Source organism: Podarcis erhardii (assembly GCF_964252035.2).
Source record: "Podarcis erhardii genome assembly, chromosome: 11".
Taxonomy (NCBI): domain Eukaryota; kingdom Metazoa; phylum Chordata; class Lepidosauria; order Squamata; family Lacertidae; genus Podarcis; species Podarcis erhardii.
In genome coordinates, this window is record NC_138501.1 from 42,797,156 (window position 1) to 42,814,504 (window position 17,349).

The 17,349-nt window shown below is 43.3% G+C and overlaps 1 protein-coding gene and 1 long non-coding RNA gene across 3 annotated transcripts in view; one reads left to right on the top strand and one right to left on the bottom strand.

Moving 5' to 3' along the window:
- ZNF532 (zinc finger protein 532) overlaps window positions 1–2,166 on the bottom strand; it is a 52,374-nt gene extending 50,208 nt beyond the window's left edge. Inside the window, exon 1 of one of the 2 annotated variants that reach the window (XM_081881362.1) lies at window positions 2,045–2,166. The gene's annotated coding sequence lies outside the window, so the exon portion shown is untranslated. Of the gene's footprint in view, window positions 1–964; window positions 1,069–2,044 lie in introns of those variants that run through there. The other variant, XM_081881371.1, reaches the window with a different exon arrangement.
- LOC309352881 lies at window positions 2,112–6,217 on the top strand. Its single transcript, XR_014161439.1, has 3 exons — window positions 2,112–2,252; window positions 2,611–2,812; window positions 6,099–6,217. It is a non-coding gene; the product is annotated as an uncharacterized lncRNA (long non-coding RNA).
- Window positions 6,218–17,349: the final 11,132 nt, after the last annotated feature.

The following is a 17,349-nucleotide window of genomic DNA, read 5'->3' on the forward strand; positions in this document are numbered from 1 at the left end:
TACCATTGACTTGGTTTGCAAACCAATACAGGAGTCTCCACCATCCTGACACAATTACAGCTTCCTTATCTTATCTTATTTCCCTCCTATTTCTGTTTCATACTATAACAGTTTAGCTGCTTCCATACTGGGAAGATATGGAATTCTGCATTGGTCAACCACCACTGATCATGCTAGGATCCTCTTGATACCATCTCACTATCACCCACCCCCACTTTCTTCTCAACAACGTGAGTCCAACCTACATTTTCTCTACCACACTCTTCCTCATCTCCTTCCATACTCTGTCACATGCTGCCACCCCTTGCTCAAAAGTCCCTCGCCATTGTTCCTAGGTGAAGGGCCACAGCTCAGCAGCAAACCACACATTTTGCATGCAGAAGGTCCCTGGCATCTCCAGTTTAGGTAGCAGGTGGTGTGAAAGGCTTTTGCTGGAGAGCAGACTGGGCAGGTCTAGACGGACAAATAAGTCTAGCCTAGTATAAAGCAGCTAACCAATAGTCCTAAGATCTCTACAGAGGTGAGGCCCTTTTGTTATCTTGGCAACACAGGGACACCGAAAACCTACCCCCTTCCGAAGAAGCACAAGTAACATAGCTTTCGCTACTCCCATACTGGTGCAACATCCAGTGAGTAAGATTTACTACCCCTTGCTGCAAGAAAACCATGTTTACTAAGAACTCCAAAATCCATAGCTGGGCATTAACTTCATTGGGTGGCACACTTTTGGGTTGGATACAACCCAAACATTGCTCAACTGTGGATCTGCACCTCCCCACTCCTCCTCGCCTTTATGGACCAACATAGCAACCTTTCTTGTTCCTATTTACTAAAGGGTGCCTTCAAGGTATGAGCGACCTCACCCAGTGGCCCCATCTGACAGCAAAACAACGATTCCTGGCCTCTGGGTCTTTTCAATCCAGCTCCACTCTAATTGGGGCTGCGAAATTTACGCACCCATTACCTGGGAGTAAGAGCCACTGCAGAAATCCTGAGTAAAAGCGCGCAGGCCTGCGCTGCACCAAGAGGCCCAGGAAGGGCGCCGCGGGCGAGAGCAGGAGGCTGCGCCAGTTTTGGAAAAACAAAAGAGGCCCAGGAGGTATACATGGAAGAGGCCATTGTGCTGCAGTCTCCTGCGGGTTCTTTCCGCACGCAAGAAATACCCACTTATGCGCTGTGTGCATGGGGCCGGGGGGGGGGGGAGGGAGCGGACATGGCCTCCTAATGCATTTAACATTAAGAGACACGCACACAAAGAAAGGCCCTCCGCAGGAAAATCGCTTGGCCCCATATCCGGCTGCAAAGAAAGCACTTTAAAGGGAGGGGGCTGTTTAAGCACACACGCTTTATTTATTTTTAAAAAGCACACAACGGCGTTTGAAATTTAGCCAGGAGAAGGCCTCCCTCCCAAGGCTTGGCGATGCAGGCCAGCTCCAAGATGCCCCCGGCAGCAATCCCTTCTCCCGGGTCTGCAGCGCGCGGCAGAGGCCTAATCTCCGGCGGCTGCAGCAGCAGCAGCAGCAGCAGGCGCCTTGCCTGTTCCCGGGCCAGCTCCCGGGCTGCAGAAAGGCTCCAGCGGCCTTCCTGCCTGGCAAGCCCCGGCTTCCTTGCCTAGCTTCTCCCGCGCGGCTGCTGCAAGTGCTCTGCAGCTTTGCCTCGCTTCACCACCACCACCACCACCCGGCCAGGACGGTTCCTCCTTTCCATGCCGCGTAGGCAGCTCCGGAGAGGAACTAAGCGTTTGCTGCTTTTGGATTTTCCTTCCCTTGCGAGCTCCTGCAAATATCCAGGAGGGAAGGAGGGGGTGTTAAAATAGCATGTCCTGTGTATTTTTTTTTTAAGGGTTCTCCCGTGGGAGGTGCATCAGGCCGAGGCCCCACCAGGGTGGGAAAGAAAAGAGGCAAGGAAGGGAAATCAGCACCATCATCATCATCGCCACCAAAAAAAAAAAAACCACCGCCTCTCTCCTTTTTTCTCTCTCTCTCTCTCTCCCCGGCTCTCCCCGCACCGCATGCAAACTGCTCACACCCCCATGCAAACAGACCTGCTGCTGCTGGTAGCCTTGGGCAAGAGGCCAGTGTGCTGCCACCCGGGGAGGGGCTGTTCCTGCAAGGGGTGCTTTCAGGCAGACATGTTTAAGAGCTCACTGCTCTCTCTCCTTTGCCAAGAGGAGCCTGCAGAGAGGAGAGAGAGCGAGAGAGAGCGAGAGAGAGAGGCCTGGCTTTAAAAAAGATGGTTGCACATAATGGCAGGCAAGGCAGGCAGAGGGGGAGAGCGCGCGCGAGGCTCTTGCAAGGACTAGGAGGGGGAAAGGTGGGGGTGGGGGATGCCTCTGTGGCTTGGAAAAAGGGATGGATGGCTGGCTGGGGTTGGGTAGGTGGGTGGGTGGAAGAGATCTCCCCTGTGGATTCAATTTAAAACTTGTCACCAGAGTGTGAAGAAAACGGAGGCGAGGGGGGAGAGAAGGAAGGAATTTATTTTTTCCCCCCTTTTATTGGTGGTTCGTCTCCAGAAGCTTCTCTCCCACCCCCACTTTAGAAATCAGGGGTTCCCTCTTGTGGAGAAAGGAGTTAAAAGCCATTCCCCTCCCCTGGCATGTTTTAATTACAGGCAAGGAAGAAAAGGCGAGGCTCCTGAGGTGAAGAGGGGGAAAAAGGGGACCTGCAAAAAGGCTGCAATGTGCAGGGATTGCGATGCTGGTTGCGTTTTGCAACCTTCCTCAGGAAACTAGATTGAGCAGGCCGGAGTGGGGCTGACTAGGAAACAAAATTAGATTCCCCCCCCTTTCTCCCCTCCACCCACCTTCCTTGAGGTAAAGCTCAATTAAAATGTGTGTGTCTGACATGCTTGTGTAGTATAAATCTGAATAATTTTATATTTTATACCTTAGGTTGGAAGGCGGATGAGATACAGTAAATAGATACACACACATCCACGTACATAAACGGATATATAATTCAGGTGAACAAAGAATGATGGATTTTCCTCCGACTAATATTTTCAGGAGTTTGGGGCGGGGCAGTTGTGCCCTGTTTTTAAAAGGCTCTGTCTAGTGTAAAGAGTAAAATAACAATCTGGTATGGGAGCAAATAGGGATGACGAAGGAGAAAATGGAAGCAGGTTTCGCTTCATCCCTAGTTTGGGCCTCATGAAGAAGTCTTGAGGAATAAGGGCAGAAGAATAATGTATGTGAGCTAGCCCACCACTGGTTCTAATTTTATTGGTGTATCCACATTAAGCTTGCTCACATTTGCTGCTAACAACCTGTTTCTGTGGAGGGTTTATCTTGGTTCACTCTTACCTTGCTTTATACAGCAAATGTGCCAATGTTAAAATCATAAGGATGTCTTTGTTTGGGAGCATAATTCATGTGGCTCAATAAAAACAGAAAACATTTTAAACCCTTGATTTAAACCCCCCCACACACACACACATGTACGCAGATATTTTCAACTCTGCACCATGGAGGCAAGGAAACAATATCACTTTTATTTTCTTGGCCCATTCTCAAGTGAGTCTCTTGACTACTTCACTGATAAGCATCTGTATTCTTGGGAAATTAGGTTTTCTTAACTGACAAAGCAGCAGCATCCATCAACTATGCATCACAGCAGTTCTCAGTGCTTTTGCAATTAATCTGCATGTCAACACCTTTTTTGTTCTGGGAACTGCATTGCCTGTTTTTCCATAGCATAAATGCAGTGCCCATTTCCCCAACGCTTTCTATAGGTGCATTTTTTTCTCTCTCTTGGGGGCATATTTGCATGCATACCATGCATTAGGAGCCAAGGAAAATTCCTAGCTTCAGGCCATGAGTGTAGGAGGGGCCAAGGGAGCAGCTGCCCCCCCCATCAATAAAATTCAATACAAATACGTAGCAAACAGGTTCTGTCCCCCCTTAAAAAAAGGCCTGCCCCCTCTAACAAAAATCCTGGCTACACCCATGCATTAGGTTGCCATATTTGTCAATTTTGCCCAATATTGTCTTATTTAGCAGCTTTCCATGGGATGAGGCAGAGGTTCTTTCCTGTCGCCTGACCCTTCTTAATAGAGAAGCTGAAGATTGACGCTGGGACTGTCTACATGTAAAAGCATGTGATTATCACTTTGCTAACAGCAAATTTGCATCTGCAAATTGGAGCCGGTCAGTCTCGAAACTTCAGTGAGTTACATTTTCTGCATGTGAAGATAGGCTCTGGCACATTGAGGGGGTGAGATCAATGTGGGTTCAGTGGTCAAGAAGGTGTCACTGCACATGCAGTAGAGGGAAATGCTAGCTGGGAATGACGGGCATTTGAAGGGTCTCTGGTTTCCCACCTCTGAGTTAAGACCATATTCTACTCAAAGCTGTTTCTCTATCAATACCTTATTATTATGAGACTCCGTCAGACCCAATGCGACCATTAGGAATACTTGGGTAAGGTCAGCAGTTCAGATTGGTGTGATGGGGTGAGCTCCCGATGCTTGGTCCCAGCTCCTGCCAACCTAGCACTTTGAAAGCATACCACCATGAGTAGATAAATAGGTACTGCTGTGGTGGGAAGGTAAACAGCATTTCTCTGTCCAACACGGTGTCCCATTGCACCAGAAAGGAAAAGCTGTCTGCAGACTGCTGTAAACAAAATCTACCCTTTTTCCCTTATGGAGTATCCAAGAGCCTGTATAGCGTCCTTAAGTGGGTTCCCTATCGGTAGGAGAAATTAACAGAGGCCAACCAGAGAATATTGAGAAGCAAAGCAGCTAGTAAGCCTGATCTTTCTGTTGCAACAAGGTGCTTACTCATCACATGCAGGAGGGAGGAGGAACCCAGAACATTGATGTGCAAGGTCTTATATAGAAATTGCCCACCCTGTAGCCCAAGACCACCCCCCAATACATCATACATACATTACTGAAGGGGCAGTCTACAGCAGAAATTCTGTTTGCCAGGACCTGATAATGGTCACTGATTGCATTACTTGGGCAGTCTGGCCATTCTTTTGTGATGGTAAATACTCAGTTCCTGAATCCAGGTCACAGGCTCATACGCCCTTAAGACAGGATTTGTGAGCAAAGAGACAATGGGGAGGTTTTCCCATTTCCTTCCTCCTTGCAGAGAAACATTTGAGGTCAATTTGGGAGAGTCAAAATGGTTTCAGGCCTGATTTCCTGTACTGTTTCAGACATGTGGTTTATATATTTATGTATGTGTTTGCCTGGTACATTTATGAACATTAAATTTATATATTCGAGACCTTAAATTCTTATAACAAGACAGGCTCCCTTGGCCTGAAAATGGAGATGAGCGCCACACCCCATAGTCAAATTCGACTGCATTTAACCACCTAGGGATCCTTTTTTGTTGTTTAGTCGTTTAGTCATGTCCGACTCTTTGTGAACCCATGGACCAGAGCACGCCAGGCACTCGTCTTCCACTGCCTCCCGCAATTTAGTCAAACTCATGCTGGTAGCTTCGAGAGCACTGCCCAACCATCTCATCCTCTGTTGTCCCCTTCTTCTTGTGCCCTCAATCTTTGCCAGCATTAGGGTCTTTTCCAGGGAGTCTTCTCTTCTTATGAGGTGGCCAAAGTATTGGAGCCTCAGCTTCAGGATCTTTCCCTTTTACTACTTGGGTAGCAGCCAGCGCCAAGGTAACTTGGGAATGGAGCCCTTTTGGAAGGTGAAATAAATGAGCATATTGTTGTCCAGTTGAACTCTAAATTAAAACGATTCTTAAAAAGGAGTCTTTAGACAACCGAACCCTTAGATTTTCCCATTTCAGTACGTCAGATAAACACATAAGGTTATTAGTGACAGCAACTTTCTCGAAGCTGTATTTTAGAAAGAAAACCCTCACCTCATCTGCCCCCGCATTTTTGGTGGACTAACAAACCTGTATGTTTCATTAAATTTTACCTGGAAGTCATAAATATTTCTATCAAGCATCTTTAAAGCTTTTATTAAAACAGCAGTAGACTAGAAGCTTAATTGCTAACTTGGGGCATGTTCCCAAAGTGATCAGCGTTGTGTTATTATTTACAAACTTAAACAATATATCCACTACTGTTTGTGAGAGGCCTTTAATATGATTTTTAATGTGCTTTGTATTACTTTCTAAGATTTCGGAAAAAGACAAGATTGCCCTTAACTACCGATTTCCCCCTGTAAAGAGTATGGTGTGAAGACATTAAGCAACAACCTCGAGCTGTTCAGTGCGTAAGTGTGAGGTGAGCCAAGAACTCTATGGAGTCTGTTTCATAACAACAGAAAAGTGGATCACAAACATGACCAATCCTTTTTAGGATGAACTCCCAGTACATTTGCGGTGGCAGTAAGACCAAAAAGGTTTGGCCAGTGCTCTGAACAGAATGTGCACACAAGAACAGATTTTCCCAAATTGCGGTCCATGGGCCAATCTCCGTTCAGGTGGTTTGCAACATGTCTGTGGATTTGTGGTGAAGACAATATGGCACATCCATCAGCTTAGTTAATATTGATTTTTAACTGTATTTTAATTGCTGCCGTTATTTCTTAACGCTGCATTTTATTGCATTAAGGTTTGAATTATTTGGAATACAATAAAATACAGCATGTAACAAATAAAAGCAGCAATAAAATTTTTCGCAGTTTAAAACCATCTAGCATGGTGCATTGCAATTGCTATACAGTAATAGGCAGAAAGATGGAGGGCACAAGGAGAAGGGGACGACAAAGGACGAGATGGTTGGACAGTGTTCTTGAAGCAACAGCATGAGTTTGACCAAACTGGGAGGCAGTGGAAGACAGGAGTGCCTGGTGTGCTCTGGTCCATGGGGTCACGAAGAGTTGGACACGACTAAACGACTAAACAACAACAAAATAGGCAGAAAAATCATTAAGTGGTCAGCCACGTTTGGTTAGAGCATGGTGCTGATAATGCCACGGTTGCGGTTTCGATCCCAGCAGTCCTGCATTGCAGTGGTCCTCAGGGTCCCAACTCTACAATTCTATGATTCTATGGCCCTTGGCAATCTCGAGTCCATGGAGGGGGGAATTTGGGAACTAAATGCTAGAATATTCTCTGAATGAGCAGAGGTTCTGTGACATATAGTCAAGGGTCCCTTGGTAGATGAGTTGATGTGTACATGGGTTCCCTCAATGTAGGAAGTTTGAACACTACTGCTCTAGAGTTCTGATCTTGGTCCCTAAAAACTAAATTATTCAGCCTCAAGAGGGCAGCACTCTGATATACTGTAATACAGGCTTCCTCAACCTCGGCCCTCTAGATGTTTTGAGACTACAGTTCCCATCATCCCTGACCACTGGTCCTGCTAGCTAGGGATCATGGGAGTTGTAGGCCAAAAACATCTGGAGGGCCGATGTTGAGGAAGCCTGCTGTAATAGCTAACAGCAAACCTTAGAGTTGCAGAATGATAGACTGGACTGGCCCAAGGCATTTTGCTGCCTGAGGCTAAGGAGAAGAGAACACACACACCTCAAATCCATGTGCAGAAGTCAATTGTACTGGCAGATAAGACATTTATATACTACTTAATCATGGACATTTCCACGTGGTGTACAGAAAACCAAGCCACACAGAAAATGAAATGGCAAAACAATATCACAAAACCAAAGATTACCTTAAAATGAGCAAGAAATTATTAGTCACACCTGAAGATTAGTAAGGAGGGTGTCTGTGCAATCTCACTTAGCCAGGAGTTCCTCAGACTTGAGCTTCCTACACTGAATTTACAACTGCATCTTACTACAAATCCGCTAACAGGAAAGTAGCACAATATCCTCCAGGAAACCTGAAGATAGCAGGCACATTTAAGGGTTGCAGAGCAGGCCGGGTGACGTGCACAACTCTAGTCTGCAACAGAGGTGCTTGGCTGGGGACTTTGGAGGAATAGCCAGTGGGTTGAATCTGCTGCTGAAGAGGTCACTGCCTAATGGTAGAGCCGGCCCTGCATTTAATTGTGCCGGGAACAGACATTCCAGCTCCACTCAGGACTGTCCCAGGACATTTGTTTCCTGAAACCAAGCAGCTAATGATGCCTACCCACAAGTCAAGGTGGGTAGCGCTCACGGCTGGTCAAAGCTGAAGACCATTTGAGTGCTCTCCCACTCCCTGGCAGGAAAAAGTATATATGTTTCCCTTTCGCAACATCCCAAATCATCTGCCTGAGGCAGCCAATTCATTTTACCTAATGTTGGAGCCAGCTCTGGCCTATAGAAAAACCTCTCTCACACACATTTCCTTTTTACCCTGTTGTTTCATACCTTCCAACATTCCTAAGAAGATGTTTCTCTTTGTGAAACATGGGGTTGTATCAAAATATGTTCTGCTCAAAGTATTAATGGACCTCTATTAGTCATGTTTGATGCTTTTTTGTCATGGTTGGTATTCATCAGTACAGAATACTATCACCTCTTTTTTGCTCCCTGTGGCAGCCATTTTGTGCTGGCCTCCTTGGCACTTTTCTCAAGTTATGAATACTGGCACCTCATTTTTTTAAACCAAAAAAAGCAATGCTTGTGTCCATTAATTTCAATGGGTCTGCTCTGGGGAATGAATAACATTGGACACAATCCACACCCTCAAACTGCGAAACCAGTGTTCAAGGGCAAATTTCTGAGGCGGAAACATGAGTGCAGGAGTGTGGTGGCAATTTTAGAAACGAGATTTCATGCTGTTGCTCCCATTGTATCATTTTGATTCCTTCGATACCTTTAACTCTACAATCAAACTTTTCCGGAACAAGCTCTTCTAGGACAATTACCTGGCCTTTGAACGTATGACTCAAATTCGGCGAGTGTTAAGTGCACACACAATTAATGCCTTGTCTAATCAGGCTCATCCGCTTAGGAAAACTTGAAAATGCCAGTTTCTCCACATCTCTTTGTTGTACCAGATGTGCGGTTTTGCTTCTCTTAATATGTATTAAAGATATGCCGGTCACCGCTGAATAATTCATTGCACACACGCCTGATTAAATAGCAGCTCGTACTGATTAATAAGCGTGCCGTTAGCCTTTTGCAGATGGCACTGTCATCAGCTATTTAAGCCCTGTATGCTCACCTGCATGGAAACATAAAGGGAAACGGTTGGAATTGAACTCTACATACAGGTTGCTGAGTGTATCATTTATATTAATGGCATGTCATCTCTCTACAGCCAAGCCCACACGATGCTAAAGCTGTCGGGTGATTTTGCCAGCTGGGAATATATGGGTGGCAGTGGGGAACCTTTGTTCAGGTCAAATTTATCCTCGTCTCCATTGCTATATGGGTCCTCAAGGCACTTTCTAATTTTAAAATTTACATTTAGCAATAAATACAAGCAACCACCATTTACACATGCTCAATATGTGTGCAGCAAGGCCTCCAACATTTCTCCAATGAAAATAGGGATGTCCTATTTAATAATAATAATAATAATAATAATAATAATAATAATAATAATAATTTTATTATATATACCCCACCCATCTGACTGGGTTGCCTTAGCCATTCTGGGCACCTTCCAACATACAGTCATACCAACGCCTTGCGACTCAAATGTTTTGGCTACCGAACACTGCAAATCCGGAAGTGAGTGTTCCAGTTTGCGAACATTCTTTGGAACCCAAACGTCCAACCCAGCTTCCAATTGGCTGCAGGCAGCTCCTGCAGCCAATCTGAAGCCGTGCCATGGTTTTCGGAAGTCAAACGGGCTTCCGGAATGGATTCCGTTCGACAACCAAGGTACGACTGTATATAAAAACATAGTAAAACATTTTTAAAAACCTTCATTATACAGGGCTGCCTTCAGATGTCATCTAAAGGTTGGCTCAGGTGTTGCATAACCATACCCTCCAACATTTTGCTGATGTCCTAAGGAAAAGCAGGAAATTCTGCGGTCAAATCAGAAGCAGGGATGGCTTCTGTAAATCTAGGACTATCCCTGGAAAATAGGGACACTTGGATCTTTAAAAACAAAAAGACCCCACTGATTTTCATTTAGTAGCAGTGCTAAGGTAATATTATGAACTCTCTGAATTTTCATTTTAGGATGAATAATATGCCTTGTTAGTGCTATTATGTATAAATCAAAATTGGATATGTGAAAGTGGGTCCCATATTCCAGGCTTGAAGTCAGAGGTGGGTATCTGGCCTGGGCAAGTTGAAGATCACTGGTACTGTTCATTAGAATAGTGAAAAAGTTGGGCAAGCCCCATAAAACTGGTTTGCTCAATAGTACTTCATCTTTCCTTTCCCTTTTGTCCCCCAAACAGGAAAACATTGCCATGAGGTGATGATTCTCTGCCACTGTCTTCTGGTGAAGATTAATTTTGAATGAATTCCCCCCGCCCCCAATGTGAATAAGGATCTAACCACATACCAGAAAAAAGAAAAGGAAAACCGTAGATTGCAGTCTTTCGGGAACTGCTGGACTGACATTGAGCAAACTAATTGGATATTTCTCTCCAAACTCTTTAAAAAGCTCATGGTGTGTAAATAATAGATAATTCCATTTCTATCCTCTGTGTGTGTTGGAGGGGGGGGGGCAGGGGAAATTAAAGCAAGAAAATAATAGAACTGATCACAGCTGAGGAAGTGGTTTTTCCAAGTGTGTAGAACAGCGACATCTAGGAGCTAGCTAATTAATTGCACAGCGGCTCAAAATGCATCTTAAATATCACTGTAGTAGTCCTGCTGGTATATGCGTGCAAGGAAGACTGGTAACTGCTTAACCACTTTTACTATCCATTTATTTTTTTAAATTTTACTAACCACTCAAACAAGAAAAATGGATTTCAGGGCAATATAAAAAGAAATTTAAAATATAAATCCTGCCAGCTTGTTCCTGACAAGGATTTGACCCCCCCTGTCATTCGCTCTGGCTCCAGCTACTGTCAAGTTCCCTGTCTTCTGGCCTACAAATCCCAAAGAACACCAGCCACGATTGCCTAAAATGGCACATGGAGAGGGGTCTTCTACCAGCCAAAGACCAATAGATCAAGTTTGGAATATCCCCACATAAAACTGCTGATGTTTGTGATGGCCCACTTAATGATTTCCCCCCTACCAATTGTGGCAATTGTATTGCTCTGTGCTAGATGCTGTATTATTTTCCATTGTATTTTTCATCACACCTTTTATTTCTTTAAAGATAAAGGTAAAGGACCCCTGGACGGTCAAAGGCAGCTATGGGGTTGCGGCGCTCATCTCGCTTTCAGGCCGAGGGAGCCGGCATTTGTCCACAGACAGCTTTCCGGGTCATGTGGCCAGCATGACTAAACCGCTTCTGGTGCAACGGAACACCGTGACAGAAACCAGAGCGCACGGAAACACCATTTACCTTCCCGCCACAGCGATGCCTATTTATCTACTTGCACTGGCATGCTTTCAAACTGCTAGGTAAGTAGGAGGTGGGACAGAGCAACAGGAGCTCACTTCGTTGTGGGGATTTGAACCACCAACCTTCTGATCAGCAAGCCCAAGAGGCTCAGTGGTTTAGACCACATTGTCACCCGCATCCCAATATTCTTTATAAGAAATGAAAGATTCAATAACTGCACATGGGGCACCTGATGAGGTTTTACGGACCATAGGTTTGGGAGCAATCGCAAGAGATTTGGAAGTTCAGAACATATATTTACTTTCTGGTATAATTAATGTGGAATGAGTACCCTCTAGTGGAAAAGTTTGGGAACAACCACATTTGTACTTTGTGTGTCAGAATTGGTATTTGTTATTTTTTTGCACACCTACCAGGAGATCCCTGCTGGATCAAAATTAACACCTATCCAGATGAGCATTGTGTTTAGTGCAGTGGCCAAACAGATGTCACCCAGGAAGTCATGAGAACAATAGCAGTGTTGCTCCGTAGATTAATAATTCGGAAGCATGGTTCTCTAGCACCAGAATTAATATACAGCCATCATGGCTAGTAGCAATTTGATGATGACCCTCCCTGGGTTTGCCTAATCCCATTTTGTTTTTTTAAAGAATATTGGTTTTTCTATATATACATCCTCTAACATTTCTCTAACAATTTTCCATATTTCCTCTCCCTCCTCCCATGGACTTCCCTCAAATTCCCATTTTGTTTTATTTCCATATTACTCTCCCTGTGTGTTGTTTCCCCAAATTTGTGTGTTGTTTCCCAAAATATAGTCTTACTTTTTGTTATATACAATTGTGTTTGTTTATTCAAACCCTGCCAGTGAGTCCAATTCTTTATGTTGTCTCTTCATATATGTTGTAAATGGTTCCCATTCTCTTTTAAAATCTTTGTTATCCTTTTCATGTAATTTATCTGTTAATTTTGCCAGTTCTGCATATTCCGTAAGTTTCCCTCGCCATTTTTCTTTCATTGGTATTTCTTCTGTCTTCCAAGCTTGTGCTAATATAATTATTGCCGCTGTTGTTGCTGCCCATTTTAAAGCCATCCAACTCGGTAGCCATCACAATGTGGCAGCAAATTGTATATATAATGCATAATTTTATTTGCATGTTGCCTTTCCACAGTTCAAACCATGGTCAAGGCGGCTTACAGAATGGGTGAAAAAAGCCTAACTACAACATAACAATAGTAGTCATAAACAATAAATAAAACATTAAAAAAATACACAAACTGAACGATTTCCTCATAAATCATAAGATCTAAAATATACCAAAAACCCCAGCTACAACCCCCACCTCAAAACAAACCCCAAATTCCATAGTTTTACAATGCACTGTACTTCCTCTTGCCTGTCCTATGCCCCCCCCCATCTTTAATTATCTTCCTTGAATTCCATGGGGCATAAAATGGTTAGAAGAAGAAGAAGAGGAGTTTGGATTTGATATCCAGCCTTTCACTCCCTTTAAGGAGTCTCAAAGCGGCCAACAATCTCCTTTCCTTTCCTCCCCCACAACAAACACTCTGTGAGGTGAGTGGGGCTGAGAGACTTCAGAGAAGTGTGACTGGCCCAAGGTCACCCAGCAGCTGCATGTGGAGGAGCGGAGAAGCAAACCCGGTTCCCCAGATTACGAGACTACCGCTCTTAACCACTACACCACACTGGCTCTCATCGTGTGTTAATTAGCTTTGGCTGCATCGTGTGTTAATTATTTTTTGAAGAGTGGCTGTATAAAAGAAAAGTCATGCAAAGTGGGAAAAAAATCTGATGGATCGGGGAGGTTTCAGCAGAAAGAAGAGAGTGTTTTTAAAGATTTGAGAAAACAGGAGGAAGGGTGTTATCAGTATCTCATAAACATATGGTCAATTACTCAGGGTTTTTGGTTTTTTAAGTGTTCTTGTTGTATTGTTTGATTTATTATTGCTTAATTATTATAAAAATGTCTTAATATTTCTTGATGCGCAGTATAAGAAACTTCTAATTAAAACAAAACACGTTCTTAGTCATTAACGATGTGTGATAGTATTGACAAATTCAGCAAAACGAACCATTTCCGCCTAGTGAAAGGCAGGAAGATAAAACCTAGCCACATTTACCATTTGCCACATACATCTGATTTGTGGCAATCGATAGATGTTAAAGCAACAATGCTCCAATACCATTTTATTGCTAGATAACTCTCCTGAACTCTTTTTGTCTCTTACTGAACCTAATGCAAATTGCAAGACATCTGGGGAAGGGCCCATCTCACTTCTGATTCATGTACACAGCGTTCATGAATAGCTAAGAGATATTTTCCATGCCAAATGTTAAGGATTAACTAGCAGTCTTATATTTTGTTATTGTTTTGATTGTCCTGCTCTACTTCAGCCATCAAATCAGAATTAACTTGTCAGGATTGCTCTCTCAGGATTTCATTCACTAGGTAGAGGAGCTAGGCTGATGTGGAAATTACTTTGATCTAATTCTCCCAATGCTGATCTCATTTATCTTCTTTGGCTGTGCCACACAGCATGGTTTTAGCAAGGTGTGCACAAACCAGAATGAGACACAGTGAACCTTGGGTTTGCCTGCTCTCTCAGTCCCATCCCTTCCTTCCATGCAACCCATAAGAGTTCAGAAGATTTCCTTTCCATTTTAGTTAACCACAGCTTCTCCTGTCATCCAAGCCCAGAACAGTAATTATTGTTTACCATGGTTAGTTCAAATAAGCCAGCTCCAGAAACCATGGTTTGAAGTTGGCTTGTTTCATGCTAACCATGGTTAATATTAACCAGATTGCCACTTCAGATGACATAACTAACCACTGCTAACCAAAAGTAGGTTTAGGAGCTTCTGAACTCTTCTGTTTTTTTTTTTTTTTAATAATTTTTATTAATTTTCACAAACAAAAACACACACAAAAAAAAACATACACAAACAACACATGACTTCCCCATACCTCCCCTTCACTGCACCCTTGTTTCCAATTTTTTAGCAATCCTTCATTCCATTTTTATATTTAACTTCCCTCAGGTTTTCTTAACTTAAACATTTACAGCTGTAATTCTCTGTTTCTTATCCCTTGACATTTTATCAGTCTGAAATTTTACAACAGTTCTTAAAATATATTTTGAATTTTTCCCAGTCCTCTTCCACTGTCTCTCTCCTCTGATCACGGATTCTGCCGGTCATCTCTGCCAGTCCCATAAATTCAGTCACCTTCGTCTGCCATTCTTCCAGAGTAGGTAATTCTTGCATCTTCCAATACTTTGCCAAAAGGATTCTTGCTGCTGTAGTTGCATACATAAAAAATGTCCTATCTTTCTTTGGTACCAATTGGCCGACCCATGCTTCTGAACTCTTCTGGGTGATGCGGGCAGAGGAGAAGGGAATACCCAATTCGGGGTCTCATTGTAGCCCACTCCTGCACATCGCCCTGAACATGGTTAAGTGTGACATGCAAATTCAGCCAAAATCTTGTAGCAACATCGGCAAAACTGTCCTCAGCAAGGATATTTCAAATTTACACTATAGATGACAGAACCTTTACAACGTGGGATGAGGAACAAAAGTTTTATCTCTCAGATCACCAGCTTCACAATTTAATTCCAGGACTCACTCAGTTTATATGCTAACAAACCGACATGTGTATTAATGTCGATTAGAGCTCTGTAATTTCACTAAATACCTTCTGGTGGTGCTGGGAAATGTGTCAGTTTTAGTCATTAGGAAAAATTAAACCAATAAAACTGGGAGGCAGTGTTCTGTCAAAAATCTTGTGCATCATTCTTTACTTTCCACTTCAGTGCGTTGCAAGCTCCAAACTTAATATGGAAATTAATTTTCCGGATAGGGGATGCAGATTATTTGTTACAGATTTGGTTTTAGATTATACAGAGGCAGACTGCATACTTACTGGCTCTCTAAGCAACAGCAGTTTCCACCCCAAAAGAATAAATGAAAGAAATGGGATATTAATCTTCAAGTAAACATTGTGAAATAAAACAAAACCTTTAAAAGGAACCATACCAAACAGAGTGGACAACAAAAAGAACTGGATGTCAGTTTCAGACTGGATCACATAACTGGCACTAGATTCCTTTTTCGGAACCTGCACCTGACTTAGATGGATCCCACACATCCATTTGATACTCACGACAGTGGATTACTGGGTTCAGAGAGCTCATGCACATTTAAGAGTTGTTAATTTTTAAATTAAATTACCCTTGACGGTTGCTATTTGCAGGAGGGCCCAGTCACAAACTGGCAAATCTGGTTTATGCAATTGTAGTTGACCACGCTGTCTTGAGCAACAAAGCTACTTTCACAAAAGATCAGACTTTTTGTGATAAGGAAAGTAAAGGGAGACCTCACTGGAAGGTGTGGAGTAACACTTGCTTTACGCAACATCATCTAACCTTATGCTTATTAAATAGCCAACGTTGTCTTAATCTCCCTGCAAACAAATCAGGATGAATGCTCAATAAACAAGTTGTCTGGAAGCAACCTTTGTGTATTTTTCTAATATGAATTTACAAATATACAACAAGAACGCCTGCCTTGTTAAAACACAATGCTTAAAACAGTTTAGAGCAATTTACAATCACAAAATAAGGGGACTCCTCCCATATTCCTGGCCATGGTACAACAGCTGTGACCATAACTCATAACTGGCTAGCTGACAGATACTTCTATGGAGCTGATGAAATCTTTGCCTTGAACACAGAGAAAAGCAATCGCTCATTATCATCTCCTATGCATGTCCTTCTGAGAACGGAAGGCAATGCACAAGAACATCTGGTGCCTTAGTGCAAGTAAAATATAATAAGCTTGCTCTTACAAGGATTGCATCTCTCTCTCTGAAAATGTATATGGTTGTCATCCTCTGTGCCATACTGATGGAGCTTGAATCCCAAAGCAAACACGGTGATTTGTGGAGGTAAAACACAGATTCAATCAGAGATAGCAAAGTTGCCAAGCTTGCAGCTGATGGGAAACTGGGGAGGGTTGGAGGCCTTTACGGTTCACATTAACTTTGAGGAAGGCTGGGGCTCATAGCATATGGTGATGATATAGAAAATCCATGCATGGTGTAGGCAGGGCACAGAGGTGTTCATGTGCTTGTTTTTAGTCTAGCCAGAGACTAAATGTGCCCTGGGGAAGTCACTTCAGTGCTGCTAACGCAGCGGTTTGACTTCCTGCCATTGTCTTTCCAGACAGATGATGCCAATAACATTCATTGCCCTGCCCACTGTATGCCTGTCCTAGAAAAGAAACCATTCTTTTATATTGCATGCAATGGAGTGGGTGACCAGTGCAAAACAGAGTCACTGACCTGTTATCCAACCCATAGGAGTACATATACTATCAAACTGCAATATATGAAACTGCAGCAAAGAAAATCCAAGTGAGAATGTTTCAACGAACTGTTAGTGACTTGTTAATTTGAGCAAGCTAAATCTAACCCCAGGAAGTTTCAATGTTGATTGCATTTTAAGCAGAGTGTATACTTATTCATGTTTTATGCCTGGGCTAATAGGTCTTTTACTGCATTTGCAATGGCCTATGGCTACAAGCAATAAATATTTATTGGCCATTGGGCTTGCAGGGTTCACTAGAGCAGGAAGTTCAGTGCAGTGCAAGATTAAGGCCTGTAGTGACAGAAGCAATCTCTTTGTTTCCATCATTACAGACCTAATCTTGCAAGGGCACTGAACAGTGCTCCAATCTCTTGGATCGTGGGAAGAAACCAATGAGTTTTTCCAAGTGCCAAAAAGTATGTGAAGAGAATAGTTACCATGGCAATACAAGCTCCACACTAATCAAGTGTGCGTGTGTGGGCCTCTTGAACTGATTGTGACTAGAGATGGAGAAGTGCTTCGAAGAGCCATTCTTTTGCTCTGAAAGCAAAGAACAGCATCACCGACTTGCATCTCGTGATGCAGTGCTATCAGACCAGTTGCATAGCAGCCTCTTAAGTTCTGCATTGTCACAAAACGTACACTGCTCATTAATGGTT